The 17006-nt window shown below is 44.9% G+C and overlaps 1 protein-coding gene and 1 pseudogene across 1 annotated transcript in view; one reads left to right on the plus strand and one right to left on the minus strand.

The window, feature by feature from the left end:
- Nucleotides 1–9255: 9255 nt before the first annotated feature.
- Nucleotides 9256–10123, minus strand: LOC144299505 (cytochrome c oxidase subunit 8A, mitochondrial pseudogene; annotated as a pseudogene).
- A 1542-nt stretch (nt 10124–11665) lies between these two features.
- CORO1C (coronin 1C) overlaps nt 11666–17006 on the plus strand; it is a 76661-nt gene continuing 71320 nt past the window's right edge. Inside the window, exon 1 of the mRNA XM_077876049.1 lies at nt 11666–11797. The gene's annotated coding sequence lies outside the window, so the exon portion shown is untranslated. The remainder of the gene's footprint in view (nt 11798–17006) is intronic.

Raw genomic sequence — 17006 nt, forward strand, 5'->3', positions numbered from 1 at the left:
TTACTGAGCTTAAGTAGAATCGCCCTACTGAAGTCTTCTGAGTTTGTATCAGTTAGCTCTTATTGGGCAGCAAACCTGTTTCCTCTGTATAATGGAGATCTAGAAAAACTATATTAGTTTTTGTCAGCATAGGAGGAATATTCCTTGAGCTGGTGCCTGACAAGTTGGTAACACTGGCTGTGGTGTTTATTAAGCAGTAAGTGCTTAATAAGTACCAGATCCATGATAGTATTTATTTGTATTAAAGATCTGTGGTAGGTGCTCTCACAAACATAATGTCAGGTTAGTATCACTTTTTTCCCAGTGAAGAGATAAGGAAATTGAGACTCTGAGAGGTGATGTGATTTATCCAAGATCACAGGGCTAGGAGGACCAGTAGCAGGGCCAGTCATTACACCAGGGCTTCCGCCATCAGCTCAATCCATCATGGCTATCATGCATGGATGAGCCATCACCATGTGCTGGGCTGTGAGCCAGGTGTGCAAGCTGCACTTTTTCATGGATGTTCCTATATAATGAAGTGATGTTAGAAGAGGCTGAGTAGGGAGTGAGACTTTCATATCCACGAGTGGTCATGCAGCCTTCACCCCACTGGTATCAGTAGAGACCACAGGAGGAGCCAGGATTTCTACCCCCACATGATAAAATGTACTTGTCTCTCTCCTCTAGGGTGGCATAAGAGGAGAAATAGTAGAGAGTCAGGACTTTTACCACTATCTGATATAGTCCTAAATGTATGTAGAGAAAATCTTTAAGACAATTATACTGCAAACAAAGGCGACATAAAGAGAAATAAGTTCGCTGTACTTTACTTGAACTGGTAAAATGACACCAGTGGACTGTGAACATATCTGTAAATATATAGATATAGATACAGAGGTATAGATTTATCCTATCTATTATGTAATACTTAGAGCAACCATTATAAAAGCTATACGCAAAGATATACTCAAAAACACTAGGGATAGGGATGCCTGAGTGGTTCAATGGTTGAGCATCTCCCTTCAGCTCAGAGCATGATCCTGGAGTCCTGGGATTGAGTCCCACATCAGGCTCTCCACATGGAGCCTGCTTCTCCCTTTGCCTGCGTCTCTTCCTCTCTCTCTCTCTCTGTGTCTCTCATGAATAAACAAATAAAATCTTAAAAAAAAAAACCAACAACAAAAAAACACACGAGGATAAATCAAGATGGAATTATAAAAAAGAATGTTCAAGTAACCCACAAGAAAGCAGGAAAAAGAAAATAAGACAAATGAAAAGTAAAACAAGCACAAAACAATATGTCAGATTATGCTTTAATGTATCAACAATTACCTTAAATGTAAATGGTCTAAACACACTAATTAAGACAGAGAATGGCATTAAAAAACATGAACCAATATACTCTATAAGAAACTCACTTCAATATATCCATATAGGCTGGTTGAAAGTAAAAGGATGGAAAAAAGGGATGCCTGGGTGGCTCACGTTAATCATCTGCCTTCACCTCAGGTCGTGATCCCAGGGTCCCAGAATCGAGTCCCACATCAGATTCCCTACAGAGAGCTTGCTTTTCCTTCTGCCTACATCTCTGCCTCTCTCTGTTTGTCTCTCATGAATAAATAAATAAAATCTTTTTTAAAAAGGATGGAAAAAGGTATACTATGGAAATATTAATCAAAATAATTCAGGAATAGCCATGTTAATATTAGAATATATTTCAGAGCAAAGAAAATGACCAGGTGGAGAGGGACACTCTATAATGATAAAAGCTCGATCCACCAGGAAGACCTAACCATCCTATATACAACCATTGTGTATATACCAAACAACAGAACTGCAGAATATGTGAAGCAAAAACTGATAAAACTGAAAGGAGAAATAAATCCATCCATATTTGTTCAAGTTTAAGTTTTCAATGTTCCTCTCTCAATCGAAAGAACAACTTGATAAAAAAAATCAATAGGGACACTATCAACTGATAGGATCTGTCTGCCATTTTTAGAACACTCTATTGAACCATAACAGAATCCACATTCTTTTCAAGTACTCATAGAACACATACCAACACAAACTATATCCTGGACCATTAGAAATAAATTTCAGAAGATGCCAAGTGAAGCGTGTACTTTTTGACTATGTACTTCTGGTGATTGTACAATTTAAAATGCTATTTTTTAAAAGATTATTTATTTATTTGAGAGAGAGCACAAGCAGTGGGGAGGAGGAGAGGGAGAGGGAGCCTGATGCAGGGCTCGATCTCAGGACCCTGGGACCATGACCTAGCAACTCATGTGCCCCTGAAATACTATTTCTTTTAATTTTATTTATTAAAAATTATTTATTTATTTGACAGAGAGAGAGAGAGCACAAGCAGGGGAAGTCACAGAGGAGGGAGAGGGAGAAGCAGGTTTCCCCCTGAGCAGAGAGCCCAATGCAGGGCTTGATCCTAGGACCCTGGAATCATAACCTGAGCCAAAGGCAGACGTTTATCTGACTAAGCCACCCAGATTCCCCTGAAATACTATTTTTTTCTTTGGTCAAGTTTTATAAAAATGCAAAACAAAACAAAACATCAGGGCACCTGGCTGGCTCAGTCAGTAAGAGCATATGACTCTTGATGTCAGGGTCATGAATTCAAGCCCCACATTAAGCCTACTTAATTAAAATGAAAGCCTATTTAATCAAAATGAAAAATTAAAAAAAAAAGAAACGTCAACAAATTTAGCCATACAGTGTGTTCTCTGATCATGATGAAATCAAATTAGAAATCAATAACAGAAAGATAACAGGATAATCTCCAAACACTTCAACACTAAACAACACAGTTATAAATAATTCATGAGTCAAAGAGGAAGTCTTCAGGGAAATTTGAAAATATAATGAACTGAATGACAAAACAAATATCAAAATGTGTGGCACATAGCTAAAGTAGTACTGGGAAGGAATTCTGTAGTACTAAATGCATATATTACAAATGAAGTACCAAATACATATACTAGATAAAGTCTCATGTCAATAATCTAAGCTCCTACTTCAAACACCTAGAAAAAGAAGAGCAAAATAAACACAAATTAAGCAGAAGGAAGGCAATAATAAAGAGCACAAATCAATGAATGGAAAATAGAAAAACAATAGAGAAAATCAGTGAAATGAAGAGTAGTTCTTCAGAAGGATCAGTGAAATTGACAACTCTCTAAGACTGACCAAGAAAACAATAAAAAAAAGAAGACACAACTTACAAATATCAGGAATGAAACAGGAATTATTACTACAGACCCTACAGGCATCAAAAGATGATAAGAACACTCTACAATCAACTCTACACACATAAATTTAACAACTTAAGTGAAATGGGCCAATACTTTGAAAAACACAAACTACCATAAGTCACCAAATACAGAACAGATAATTTGAAAAGCAATGTAACTATTGAGGACATTGAATTTTTAATTTCTAAAAATATATTTTATTATTTATTTGACAGAGAGAGAGAGAGCACAAGCAGGGGAAGTGGAGAAGGAGAAGCTGAATAGGGAGCCTGACATAGGGCTTGATCCCAGGACCCTAGGATCATGACCTAAGCTGAAGGCAGACACTTAACTGACTAAGCCAGCCAAGCACCCCTTGAATTTGTAATTTAACAGCTCCTCCTCAAAAGAAAAATGTCTAGATCCATTTGGTTTCACTGGAAAAGCCTACCAAACATTTAAAGTATTAACAGTTATCTACACAATCTCTCCAGAAAATAGAGAAGAAAATGTATCCCACCTTATTTTATTAAGGCAGTGTTACTCTGCCTTATCAAAACCAGGCAAAGAATGCAAAAAAGGGAAACTATAGACCAATATCCCTCATTAGTTTAGAAACAAACATTCTTAAAAATACATTAGCAAATAGAATTCAGCAACATGTAAAAAGAATGATATACCATGACCAAGTGGAATTTATTCTAGAGATACAAGGCTAGCTCAATATTCAAAAATCAATCAGTGTAGCCTACCATATTAATAGGCTAGAGCATAAAAATTATATGATCATGTCATTTGATATAAAGAAAATATTTGACAACATTCAACACCTATTCATAATAAAAAACTCTTCTAAATATTAAAATAAAGGGGAGCTTTCACAACTCAATAAAGGATATCTACAAAGAAAATCTATAGTTAACAATATAGTTAATGATGAAAGACAGAATGCTTCCCCCCCTGAAGTCAGAAAAAGACAAAGATGTTTGCTCTATTTATTTAACATAGTACTGACAGTTCTAGCCAGTGCAATAAGTCAAGAAAAAGGAATAATGGCATACAGATCAGAAAGGAAGAAATAAGACTATCCCTATTTTAGAGGACATGATTGTCTGCATAGAAAATCCCAAGGAATCTACAGAACACTTTCTGGAACTAATAAGTGAGTTCAAGAAAATTGCAGGATACAAGTTAAACATACAAAAAAAAAATCAATTATGTTTCAATACACTACCAAGGAACTCATAGACACTGAAATTTAAAATACAATACTGGGTTCCTGGGTGGCTCAGTCAATTAAGTGTCTGCCTTTGGCTCAGACCATGATCTTGGGGTTCTAGGATCAAGTCCTGCATCGGACTCCCTGCTGAGCAGGGAGTTTCCTTCTCCCTCTCCCTCTACCCCTCCCTACTGCTCATTCTTTCTCTCTCTCTCTCTCTCTAATAAATAAAGTTTCAAAAATACAATGCTATTTATAATTGTAAAAAAAATAACTTGGGGGTAAATCTCACAGGACTGTATATAATAAAGCTACACAACATGATGAAAGAAATCAAAGATCTAAGCAGAAATAAATATGATGTTATGGATTGGAAAACAACAAAGTAAAGCTGCTGTCACTTCTCCCCAAAGTGATATACAGGTTTAATAGTTCCTATAAAATCTCAGAGAGATTTTTTTTGAGATATAAACAAGATTATTCTAAAATTTATATGTAAAAGTAGTGAAGTTAGAGTAACTAAAACAGGGACGCCTGGGTGGCTCAGTCAGTTGAGCATCTGGCTCTTGACTTCTGCTTGGGTCATGATCACAGGGTGATCCTAGGATTGAGCCCCATGTCAGGCTCCCTGCTCAGCGGGGTGTCTGCTTATCTTGCCCTCCCTCTGCTTGCTCTCTCTGGCTCTCTCTCAAATCTTAAAAAATAGAATAACTAAAACATTTTTAAAAATGAAGAATAAAGGGACGCCTGGGTGGCTCAGTGGTTGAGCATCTGCCTTTGGCTCAGGGCATGATCCTGGATCCTGGGATGGAGTCCCACACTAGGCTCTCTGCGGGGAGCCTGCTTCTTCCTCTGCCTATGTCTCTGACCCTCTCATGAATAAATAAATCTTAAAAAAAGAAGAAGAATAAAGTGGGCAGAAACAGTATACCCAATTCCAGGATTTATTATAGACCCACAGTGATCATGACTGTGTGTTAATGGCAGAAAATAGATAAATCAACAAAGTAGGAAAGCATAAATAGACCCATATAAATATGCCCAACTGATTTTTGACAAAGATGCAAAATTAAAACTCAACGGAGGAAGATAGCATTTCCAATAAATGACACTGGAGTGATTGTACAGCTGTTGGCAAAAACAAAATAAAAAACAAAACAACCTCAACCTATGTCTCAAATTTTATACAAAAATTAATTTAATGGGACGCCTGGGTAGCTCAGTGGTTGAGCATCTGCCTTCAGCTCAGGGCATGATCCTGGAGTTCCAGGATCGAGTCCCACGTCGGGCTCCCTGCATGGAGCCTTCTTCTCCCTCTGCCTGTGTCTCTGCCTCTCTCTGTCTCTGTGTCTCTCATGAATAAATAAATGAAATATTTTTAAAAAATAATTTAACAAAGGTACACTTGGCTGTGTGACTCTTGGTTTCTGGGTGGTGAGTTTGAGCCCTGCTTTGGGTGCATAAATAAATAAATAAACCTAAAGAAATAATAATTCAATATGGATCATGTACTTCTTAGATTTAACACCAAAAGTGATCCAAAAAGGAAAATTGACAAATTGAATATAATCAAAATTAAAACTTTTCTTTTTGGGGGTGTGTGTGAAAGACTACATTAAGGGGATGAAAAAATACTATATACTGGGAGAAAATTTTGAACCACATATCCAAAAGAGGACTAGTATGTAGAACATACAAAGAACTCTCAAACCCAACAGTCAAAAACATAAAAAGTTCAGTTTAAAAAATGGGCAAAAGATAGGAAGAGACAAAGAGATGGTAAGTAAGCATATGAAAAGATTTCAGGGACACCTGGGTAGCTCAGTCAGTTAAGCATCCAACTCTTGATTTTGTTGGCTCAGGTCATGATCTCAGGGTCATGAGACTGAGCCCCACATCTGGTGCTGTGCTCAGTGGGGAGTATGCTTCTCTCCCTCTGCTCCTTGTCCTTCTCCCCTGCACTTGTTCTTTCTCTCAAAATAAATATATAAAATTTAAAAAAGAAGATTTCAAAATCACTAGCCATCAGAGAAATGTAAATTAAAACCACAATGAGATACCACTACATGCCTATCAGAATGGCTAAAATAAATAATAATGACAACACCAAATGCTGGTGAAGATGCAGAAAAACTGGATCATGTGTAGATTTCTGGTTGATAAGGGTATAAAATGGTATCATCACTCTGGAGAATAGTCTGGCAGTTTTTTAAAATACTAAACATACACTTACCATATGACCTAGCCATTGTAAAATGGGGCAAATTTTTTTCCATAGAGAAATAAAAATTTATATTTACACAAAAACCTGAACATGAATATTTATAATGTTTATAGCAGCTTTTTTTTGTTTTTGTTTTTGTTTTCTGTTTTTTTGTTTTGTTTTGTTTGGTTTGGTTTTTTTTGGTAATAATTTGCTCCAAACTGGGGACAAATGGTTAAACTGTGATGTAGCCATACCAACCATGGAATACCACTTAGTAGTAATAAAGAATAAACTACTCATATATACAACGACCTAGGTACATCTCCAGAAATTTATACTGAATGATAAAAGCCAATCCCCAAAGCTTGCATACTACATAATTTCATGTCATTCTTGAAATGACTGAATTAGAGAAACTGAGAACAGATGAATGGCTGCCAGGAGTTAAGGCAGGGCAGGAAAGAAGTGGGTGTGGCTATGAAAAGGGGAAGTGATTTTGTGGTTTTGGAAATACTCTGTATCTTGACTGTATCAATGTCAACATCTGGATTGTTATATTGTACTATCATTTTATAAGACATTATCACTGGGGGAAACTGGGTAAAGGGTACATATGATCTCTATTATTTCTTATACTTGCATGTGAATCTACAATTGTCTCAAAATAAAAATTTTAATTTAAAGAAGACAGTCCATCTGTAGCCAATCATTTCTAGTTCCTGGTTTGTAGGAAGAAGCACTCAAAGCAGTGAGAATCAAGATGTATCATTGTAGCGTGAATTCTAATATTCTCTGAGCTTTGTCCTTTTCTGTCACTCAATTAGGGGTCTTGCCTGCTGAGATTACTTTAGGGGTTTCCAGTCTCTCATTTATTTAATATTATTATTATTTGTTAATGCTTCCACAGGGCTAATTCACTCAGCTTCCAGGTTGCCCTGGCAACCCAAGACTAATGTCCCCATTTGGTACAAAGAGAAACCAGAAAAATGATGTGCTGAGGAGCTCCAAATGCAGGTTTCATAATCCTTTCTTCTTCATACATGAGCTGGCACCTGCGGTGGGTAGGATTTGGAATCACTCTTATTTTTCCCGATCATTAAATTCCTCTTTACCGGGACACCTGGGTGGCTCAGCGGTTGAGCATCTGCCTTCGGCTCAGGGCGTGATCCCAGGATCCGGGATCGAGTCCCACATCAGGCTCCCCACAGGGAGCCTGCTTCTCCCTCTGCCTCTCTCTCTGTGTCTCTCATGAATAAATAAATCTTAAAAAAAAAAATTCCTCTTCACCTACCATGTGTTGTAGGTCACTTCAGAAACCACTGGTAAAAGACTCTAAAATCCAGTGTCTCACCTGGACCAGAGTCCTATCATTTAAGGGCCAGCTTGGCAGAGCCAAGATTTCCTTCAGGTTCACAAAGGCATTGCTGTGGATTCAAGAACAGGGAGATACAGGGTTTTCTTCCAGTCAAGGGTTATGCAATTTTCCTGCTGTTTCTGGGAGTCAGTAGCTCTCAGCTGACCACATTCAAGGCAGGTGTGGGGTGGGGTGAGGTGGTGAGGTGGCCTTGTTTCTTGTGCAAGAATCACCACTCCCAAACCGGGAATAAAACTAGGAATCAAAGCAGGAACCTGGAAGGCAAAGGCCTTGGGATCTCTCTTTCTCATTATAGTCCATGGTTGCTCTATGGTGGTGTCACCTGGGGGAAAATTGGTGTCAAGGAAAATTTTACCCCTAATTTCATCATTTAAAAAAATGAGATAAGCGAATTAACAAGTTTTAAGCATCTGCTGTGTGACAGGCACTGTGCCGGTTGCTTTGCCATGCCTTAATTCATGGACTTTAAACCCTGGAATCTTTTTTTTTTTATGATTTTATTTATTTATTCATGACACACACACACAGAAGCAGAGACACAGGCAAAGGGAGAAGCAGGCTCCATGCAGGGAGCCCGACGTGGGATTCGATCCCGGGTCTCCAGGATCACACCCTGGGCTAAAGGTGGAGCCAAACTGCTGTGCCACCCGGGCTGCCCATAAACCCTGGAATCTTTAAAACCCCACCCCGAAGTAAGCATTTGATGAATCCCACTGTATAGATAAAGAGAGTAAGGCCAAAGAGGGAAAATGACTTGCCCAAGGTCACACAGTGGATAAGTAGAGGAGCTTGAAGGTAAGGCCAAGTCCACCAGATCCAAAGTCCCTGTTTTTTCTATTCTTTCTTGCTGCCATAGAGGCGGTTTAATGAAATGACTAACTGGCAGAGGGTGCAAATTCTGCCATTAGGGGGATGTGGGTTCTATCTTATTAGCTCCGACTAACTCAAGTTGAATGGCCTCAGGCAATTAACTTATTTTCTTCACCTGTATAGATGAGGATTAAGAATCATTTTTTTAGGGGCACCTGAGTGGCTCAGTCCACAAAGTATCTGCCTTAGGCTCAGGTCAGGATTTGGGGGTCTTGGGATGGAGCCCCGCTCAGTGGGGAGTCTGTTTCTCCCTCTGTCTCTCCCCACTACTCGTGCTCTTTCTCTCTCTCTAATAAATAAATTAAAATCTTAAGAAAAAGAAGAATTTTTTTTGTAGACATTGGGTTGTTGGCGGAATTTCAGGATATTTTGTGTTCAAAAAGCACTCAGGTAGTGCCTGGCATATATAAGTGATGTTAAATGTTAGCAATAATCCGTTCCCAAAGAATAAGCCAGTTTGGTTCTCTGTTCCTTTTTTTTTTTTTTTTTTTAAGGTTTAAATAGACTTTATTGTGACAAGGAGGGCCCTACTGAGTGGGGCCTTATAAACCAATATGTTTGGTCCCAGGATGTCACCATGGAGAAATCAAGAGGTCATGATTGTAGAAGAGGTCACTGTAATTGAAGGACATGATCCATGGAAGGGCGGCCAGGAATGCAGCAGACATCATCAGGACAGGCCAGGGGTGGTCAGGTCACAGGGTGAGGGACAGGACAGCCCCCTTCACTCCTGCTTCTTGTAGCTCTCCAGATGTGACAGGACCCAGCCCGATGGCAGGAGGAAACACAGGAAGCAGGAGATGAGCCCAACGGCAACATCCATGGTCCCCGCCGAGCTGGTCCCCCGGCGGCTTGGAATGGATCTGGGCACGCTGCACCGGGAGCCGCCGGGTGAGGCCTGTTAGGCCCCTCAGCAGCTGCGGCATCAGCACAGACACCACCACACAGCCCCCGTCCCTTTTCAAAGCGTTTGCATCAACCTTCATTTCCCCAAATCCACTCAGGGCTCCACTGCTAACAATGCCCTTGCTTCGCTAAAAATTGGCATCGTGACACTAGCCAATGGTTTCTTTGTGCATCGCCAAAAGCCTGGCTCTGCATCAGGTGCTTCACCTTCACCTCATTTAAATGAAGTGAGTAGCCAAGCCAAGCCTTGCTGTGGAAGTAGTGCTCAGTCCCTCCTGATGGTGGCTGCTTGAAGGCAGAACGAAGGTCACCCCTGCCCTTTGTTGAGGCCCAGAAATTAGCAGCAACAGGTACCATTTGTCGGGGGAGGGGGGGGGCTTATCTCAAGTTAGTCACCTTGCCAAGTGCATTACTAAGCTCGAGGAATCCTTCCAGGAGTAGCTGCTACTGTTCCTATTTTATTGATAAAGAAACTGAGCCCTAGAGAAGATACGTAGGTTGCTGTCATGGCTCTTTTGGTTCAGGTGGACCATGATTTACATAATACATATATATTTTTAAAAGATTTTATTTATTCATTAGAGACAGAGAGAGAGAGGCAGAGACACAACACAGGCAGGCAGAGGGAGAAGCAGGCTCCATGCAGGGAGCTTGAGGTGGGACTTGATTCCAGGACTGCAGGATCACGCCCTGGGCCGAAGGCAGGTGCTAAACCGCTGAGCCACCCGGGAATCCCTACATAACACATATTTCTAAGGCTAAAGCGTAAATGAAAAATCCTCCCCTCCCCCTGGGAACTGCAAAGGTGCCTCGTTGGGGGAAGGGACCACCCCTCGGCAGGCAGGCGGCAGGCGGCAGGCAGGCAGGCAGGCGTTGCTCCGCTCATGCAGTTCTTCAGGTCGTTCCCCCAATCTTGGCACTGCAGAGCTTGGTGTTTCCGAACAGGGGCTCTGGCTCTTCACAGGACAACTTCACGCTAACTAACCATCAGGAAGTTCTGGCCTGAGGAGGGGACGGGAACTGACCCAAGGCACACAGTCCGACAGCATCAAAGCTGGGCCTCGAATCCGGTGCTCTGCGGCCGGGGCCGCCCAGCTGCTGAGCGAACGGGACTCCGGCCCGCAGGAGGAAGGGAGGGGCCCCGCTCCCCACCTGGGAACCGGCGGAGAGGGGCGCTCCCTGCCGAGCCGTGCGGCCGGCGCAGGGGCGGCCCCGGGAGCCCGGAACGCTACGCGGGAAGGCGCAGGGAGGCGGGCGCGGAGGCGGGCGGCCTCGGAGGCGGGCGGGGCGGGGCGGGGCTTCGGCAGCCAGAGGCGGGAGTCGGAGGATCGGGGCGGGGCCTGGAGGTTCGCGGGCTGACCCGGGCAGTGGGCGGGGCCCGCGAGGCCGAGGACCGGGTCAGGCCCGTGGGCGGGGCTCGGCGGCGGGGCGGGGCTCGGCGGCGCCCTCGGGTCGGTTCGGAAGCCGTGGGAGGGGAGGCGGGCCGCGGGCTGCAGGGGCAGCGGGCGGGGCTCGCAGGCGCCGCGGCTCCGGCTTTGAGGGGCTCTGCGGGAATCTCCGAGGAGCCGGGCGGGCCGGAGGGCGGAGCTCTGAGAACGCCCCTCCCGGTTCTGAGGGGCAGCGGGCGTGGCCCGGGGGCGCCCGGAGGCGTGGCCCTGGGGGTGGACTCGTGGGCGGCGCGTGGGCTCGGCTGCCGCCTGCCTCCGCAGCCCACTCGCACCCCCCGGCGCGACCAGAGGGGGCGCTAAGGAGAGCGGGGCGGGCTTCCCCTCCCGGAAGTGGGCGGGGCGCGCCGCAGCCCGAGGCCCCGGGTTGGGCGCGGCGCGGCGCGGGGGCGGGGCCTGCGTGCGGCGGCGGCGGCGGCGGCGGCTGCCCGCGCCCCTCCCCCGCGCGGCGCTCAGTGCCAGGCGGGAGGCGGCAGCGGTTGGAGGCTTCGCGGGGCTGTGCAGCGGGGACTTCGGCGGCGGCGGCGCCTCGGCACCTCGGCCCTGGTGAGCGGCGCGCGCCTGGCGGGGCCGCTCGGGAGCGAGCCGGCGGGCAGGCTGGTCGTCTCGGCATGTGCCGGCGCCGGTGACAGCAGCCGGCAGGGCGTGGAGCAGGGCCCGGTGCCGGGGAGTGGGCTGCGGCGGCGCGCGGGGCGCGGACCTAGGCCCCCCCGCCCCCGGCCGAGGTGCAGGGGCCGGAGCCGGAGCTGGTGCCGGAGGCTCGGGACGGAACCGCTTGGCTGGGGAGGGTGACGCGCGGCCCCCGTGGGGGGGCGGCCGCCCGGGGGGGCTCCCGGCGGGGTGAGCAGCCGCGGGGCTGCCGAGGAAGGGCTTCGGGGGTCGCGGACCCGCCGGCGGGGTGGGGTCCGGGGCGGGGCGCGGCGCCGAGCCGGGGGGGCGGGGGGCGGGGCTGGAGCGGGGCTGGAGCGGCCCCGGGGGGCGAGTGGGTGGGGGGCCGGGCTCGCGCGGGGCGGGGGCGAGCTGGGGCTCGGCGTGGGAGGGCGGGGGGCGACGGGCCGGCCCCAGGGTGGCTGGCTGTGGGTGCGAGGCCAGCCCCGGGCCGGGAAGGGCGGGGCGCGGCCGGAGCCCGAGCGGGAGCCCGAGCCCGAGCCGGAGCCGGAGCAACGTGGGCGGGGGCGCCTTCGGGAGCGGGATGGGCCGGGCGGGGAAGGACGGAGCCGGGACGCCGCGGGGTCGGGCCCTGGAGCGCCCGAGTGCGCCGGGAGGAGCGCAGCAGCCGGCGAGGGGCGCAGGCGGCGGGAGCGAGGTGCAGGTGGGGCTCGGCGGCGCCCAGATGCCTGGGGATGAGGTCAGATGTGGAGGGTGGAGATGCAGGAACCCAGCTCTCCCGCCTGTGCACAGAGGCGCGCACGCACCAGCTCCCCGTCTCCGATGCTTTGAACGTGTCGGGGGAAGTGGCAGGCTGCAAGGGAAAGCCGAGAAGAAAGGGGCTTCCTCTTGGAGGGAGGCGCTGGCCCTGCCGTCCTTTTTTGGGAGTGTTCAAAGGGTTTTGATGGCTGGAAAAGGAAACGTAGGCTTTACTGCATGGTGGTTTAGAATCACATCCTATATTTGGCCTTAATGTAGGCTGCCCTTGTTTTGTGGTGTCTCAAGTGCTTGCTCTACATGTCGCAAACGTGGGATTCAGCGTGCGGAGCAAATTGCAAGTTGTTCATCTCCCCCAGGACGGGAAGACAGATACAAAGGCCCTTCCTTCCTTTAAGACAGTTAGACAGAAAAGGAGTATAGTGCGTGTTTTTAAACTGGTACTGGGTGGCGAAGGTCCTTACTTTTGGTAAGAGTTATCACAGAATATTGGGCCCTTTTACTGCAGTCTTCCTGCCTGGGGTTGCATTCTAAAACAGTTCTTGTAGGGCTCTTAGTCACTCTATATAATAATGCATTTCATTGTCCTTACCCGGCAGAACTCTCTCCTGACACCAGGGCCTGGAAGCATAGACAAAAACATGATTAAGTATAAGCAGTTGCTTTGTACCGGCTGTTCATTTGTGAAGGCAAATAGATTATCTGTTTATATAACTTCACTTTCTGGGTTCCCTGTAAATCTGAAGAAATGGGAAAAATCTGTTTTGGACTTGATCCCGTATATTTCAGAGAACTAACTTAAGGAAAGGAATTATTATTTATTATTATTATTGTTGTTGTTTCAGAGTGGAGGTACATTTCAGACACAGTGTTTGGATGTGAAGTCTAGTTAGTAACCCTGGGCTCTGAGAGGTTGCATGAATACTTTGGGGCAGAAGCAAAATAAAACTGGGAATTACATTGTATGTTAGGCCTCCAAGACATGCAATGTTGTGTGGTAGGTGATAGTCATGGGTACGGACGACTGAACTAGGATTGGTATAAAGGTCAGGTACACACCGTTTTGACAAAGGCAGAATGTGCCTTGCCCCCATATTTGTTTTTGATTATTGTGAAAGGTACATTGAAGCCTGAAGGCTTTTGATAGATACATACCAGTGAACTATCACACTGCACACAGTGTTGAATTTTTCATGTTTGTTACTTTGCCTGCAGATTGGGCTAATTAGCCTTTATGTCTATTACTTTACATAGTTCAGGATTAGATTGTGTTAGTAGGTGACACATAGTACTTTTTAAAACACTGTTGGATTTTTTGGGATCCCTGGGTGGCGCAGCGGTTTGGCGCCTGCCTTTGGCCCAGGGCGTGATCCTGGAGACCCGGGATCGAGTCCCACGTCGGGCTCCCGGTACATGGAGCCTGTTTCTCCCTCTGCCTGTGTCTCTGCCTCTCTCTCTGTGACTATCATAAATAAATAAAAATTAAAAAAAAATAAAAATAAAATAAAACACTGTTGGATTTTTTGATTTTTATTTTATTTTTAATAAAATGTCTAAAATAGGCACCTGTCACTTTTGGGATCCACTTCAGCCATGAGGAGAAGAGTCACTCCAATGTCTGTGAAATGGAATGTTCAAAAGGTTATCAGTTCTCAGTTATGTAACCGGGAATGGCAAATTATTTCTTAATACTTTGATTTGTCACAAATTGGTGCTTTAGAAACATTATTTGGGCTGTTTCAACTTTGTTTCAGAGGTAGAACAGTAATAAACTTGGGTGCCTTTTTCTTAGGCAGAGTACAAATCCATGTTTGTTTTCCATTTGATGACTTCCCTGTGTTATCCTGTTTCTGAGTTATAAAAACTCTTTTTCTGACACTTCTACATCTTTTTCAATTTAAGATGCCTTTTCTGTATTAAAACATGGAAATCCTCATGAATATTTCAGTATGACCTAGTACCTAGAATCTTAAGTAATAGAATCTCTCTGGGTTTTCTTTGCCCTAGTTTGGATCCTTTAAAATAAAACGAGTGAGCACGATTCTCTACTCCTTTTTGAGACCTTATTTGTACTTCAGTAATGCATAATGGAATCCTTTTTGTTTTATAACTGCTTTTTGAGATTTAATTCACCTACCATGTAATTCACTACTTAAACCTGTACAACTCAGTGGTTTTTGTTATATTCAGAGTTGTGCAGTCATCACCATAGTTTTAGAGCATTTCCATCAGTCCAAAAAGAAATCCCATACCCGATAGCTGTCCTTCCACCCTCCTATTCACTGTCCTCAGGCAGCCATTAATGTATTTTCTGTCTCTGTGGATTTGCCTATTTTAGACATTTCATATAAGTGGGATCATTCAGTATGTGGTCTTTTGTGTCTGTCTTATTAAGTATAAGGATTTTCAAGGTTTATTTATGTTGTAGCATGTATCTGTGCTTTATTCTTTTTTTAAAATAAGATTTTATTCATGAGAGACGCAGAGAGAGAGGCAGAGACATAGGCAGAGGGAGAAGCAGGCTCCCTCGCAGGTAGCCTGATGTGGGACTCCATCCTAGGATAGGATCACACCCTGAGCCAAAGGCAGGCGCTCAACCGCTGAGCCACCCAGGCATCCCTGCTTTATTCTTTTTTTAATGGTCAAATAATATTCCATTGCATGGATATACAGTATTTTGTTTGTCCATTCATCAGTTGATAGACATTTGGGTGTTTCCCCCTTGGCTGCTGTGCATAATGCTGCTGTGAACATTCCTGTACAAAGTTTCTGTGTGGACATGTTTTCATATCTCTTGGGACTTGCTGGGTCATATTGGTTACTCTGTGTTTAACTGTTAGAGGAACTGCCAGACTGTTTTCCAAAGCAGCTGCATCATTTTACAATTCCACCAGCAGTGTATAAAGGTTTCAATTTCTCCATCTCCTTGTCAACACAGTTATTCTCTTACTTTTTGACTAGCTATCCTAGTGGGTGTGAAGCAGTATCTCATTGTGGTTTTGATTTGCATTTCCCTGATGGCTCATGATATCCAGCATCTTCTAAAGTAATTCGCAGACAACTGTATATTTTCTCTGGAGAAATCTCTATTCAGATGTTTTTTAAATTTTTAAATTGTATTATCTTTTTATTGAGTTATGAATTATTTATATATTCTAGATTTACAGTACCTTATCAGATGTATGCTTTGCAAAATTTTTTTCTAATTCTGTGAGTTGCCTTTTCACTTTTTTTTTTATTTTTTAAAGATTTTATTTATTCATGAGAGAGACAGAGAGAGAGAGGCAGAGGGAGAAGCAGGCTCCATGCAGGGAGCCGGACATGGGAACCCACTGATCCCGGGTCTCCAGGATCATGCCCTGGGCCGAAGGCAAGCACCAAACCGCTGAGCCACCCGGGCTTCCCAGCCTTTTCACTTTTTTGATGGCATCCCTTGAAGCACAAGAAGTTTTTAATATTGTTGAAGTCCAATTTATGCATAATGGAGTCAACTGATAATGGAGTTAGGAGTTACTTGGACCTTAAATCACATCCTCATCGATAATTTGGTTCTACAGATTAGAAACCAAATGTAAAGGGTTAGGGAAAGATTTAAAAGTTCTAGATGAGGGATCCCTGGGTGGCGCAGCGGTTTGGCGCCTGCCTTTGGCCCAGGGCTCGATCCTGGAGACCCGGGATCGAATCCCACGTCGGGCTCCCGGTGCATGGAGCCTGCTTCTCCCTCTGCCTGTGTCTCTGCGCCTCTCTCTCTCTCTCTCTGTGACTATCATAAATAAATAAAAAATTAAAAAAAAAAAAAGTTCTAGATGATAAAGGGTTCATCAGGAACATATCATTCCGCTGTTTAATTCTCTGGCGGCTTCCTGCCTCCTCTCTGGTTAAACTCCAGACTTCTTCATGTGGTTGTAGATCAAGGTGTCTCTGATTTCAGCAGCCTCCTCTCTCACTACACTCCTTCCTGTTTTCACTTCCTGAAACTTCCCAGCCTTAGACCTTCTTATAATGAGCTTACTACTACGAACCTACCCCCTAATCTGCTGAATCCCACTTGTCCTTTGGGATCCTCCATGAAACCTCCTCATCCCTGCAGGCAGACATTGTCCCTGTCATCCTACTGTCTGCTACAGGAACTGGACCTGAACTTGAGCTTAGTGTCAGAAAGGCACCTTCCACAGAAGGCAGAATGAGAGAGAAGTTCACATGGAAGGCAGGCTGAGATTGCCTTGCTCACAGCTTTGTCTCGAGTGCCTGTTGGGTTATTTGCTGAATGAAGGATTATCAAAGTTAATTGGAAAGATTTTGAGTTCAGTGGGTTTCTCTGATTAATTACATCTTTATTGTGTGTGTTGAAGTAACCTGAAGTACTGGGGTGATTCCTCCTCTGCCTTCC

This window comes from Canis aureus, chromosome 27 (assembly GCF_053574225.1).
Source record: "Canis aureus isolate CA01 chromosome 27, VMU_Caureus_v.1.0, whole genome shotgun sequence".
NCBI lineage: Eukaryota > Metazoa > Chordata > Mammalia > Carnivora > Canidae > Canis > Canis aureus.